The sequence below is a fragment of the Micropterus salmoides genome, unplaced genomic scaffold (genome assembly GCF_014851395.1).
Source record: "Micropterus salmoides isolate LMB-PRFRI ecotype aquatic unplaced genomic scaffold, ASM1485139v1 Ms_hic_scaffold_13, whole genome shotgun sequence".
NCBI classification, from domain to species: Eukaryota; Metazoa; Chordata; class Actinopteri; order Centrarchiformes; family Centrarchidae; genus Micropterus; species Micropterus salmoides.
Genome location: NW_024040374.1, coordinates 28,596,500 through 28,597,873, shown reverse-complemented (window position 1 = coordinate 28,597,873; position 1,374 = coordinate 28,596,500).

The window sequence follows — 1,374 nt, the reverse complement described above, 5'->3', positions numbered from 1 at the left end:
GTAAACACACTAAAAATAAAATCAACCTGAATTCTTCGACAGAGTCTGTCTCAGAGGCCCCAGTATTTACTGCCTCTGGTGACAATGCCAGGATCATCGAGAGGAGCGTCCAGAGGTCAGACAGATGTTGCACATGAGGGGATTTGACATAATAGTTATGTCTGAAAAACCTACACACCCCAAAGGGATATTATTCTATTATCGTTAAAGCATGATTGCAATTTAGGGACAACTTCATGACATCATCACAAAGAAGTGCTATTACATATTCCTCTTGGATTACAATGGATTTCATGTTTTAATTGGGCCTGCCAGCACTGTCTCAGCTCATGCATACAGATAGGATACCTAGGGAGAAAGAAAAATAATCATGGAAATAAAATGAGGTAGGCTGTCTAGACCTTGTGCTTGGACTCATTTGGTTGTTTGGTAGGTTTTTCAGCACATGTGAATGTTTATCTCTCTGAAATGGAGCATATGGGCTGAGCCCCATTAAGTGCCAAAGGGGCGGTCCCGACTCAAAATGGCAAGGCCAGTTTCCCTGGCACACCCGAATCAGCACTTTGCCCTCTAAGACTTCTCCCTCATCTTTGTCTTTTTTGTGACTGTTTACATTTCACAGTTCGATTCAGTTCAGCAACGACCACTTCTAGCACTGCAGTATTCAGTGATGTATAACACGCAGAAAAGTGTTGTCCTTTGAAAAATGTCTGAATCTATTCAAAATGTGTTTTTTTTACGCTGGCAGTTTGACGCCAGAGTACTTGCATGTGCCTTAAATGTGTGTGAGTGTTTTACCTGTTATGAGTGTGTGCGCCCAGCTCCTGGCCTCCCGTTTGTCAGTCTGCCTGTGTCAAGTATTTGTGTCTTCTTTGTTACCTCCCCCCATTTTGAAGCCGACCTACACATTTGTGGTGACTCACTACAACGCAGCACACTGTATAAACTCTGCTAAAAAACAGACAGCTTATTGTGTAGAGGAGCATGTGTAAAAATACCACAAGCATATTTGTAGAAGCTTTGAAATAACGGTTATGATGGCGTGTGAAGGATGGGGTTCACCAAATGTTTAGAGAGCAGGTTTAATTTTGGAAAAGGCTTTTGTTTCAGTCTGCCTGCAGTTCACACTGTTCTGCAGCTCACATATCTATTGTAAAATTGGGATAACCCTGGTTGAGTTGACTTTTATACGCACATCCTACCTTTAGCTGAGTAAAATTTTAGTAAATTATTCAAGGGAAATAGACATTACTAAAGCTAGAGTGCTGAAGAAAACATGTAGTTATCTCCCCTGTGTTTCAGCTATCACATTGTGCAGAACTAACATCTTAACACAGCATTCCTCTAACACGCCTGCCTTTTCCCCTCATGTAG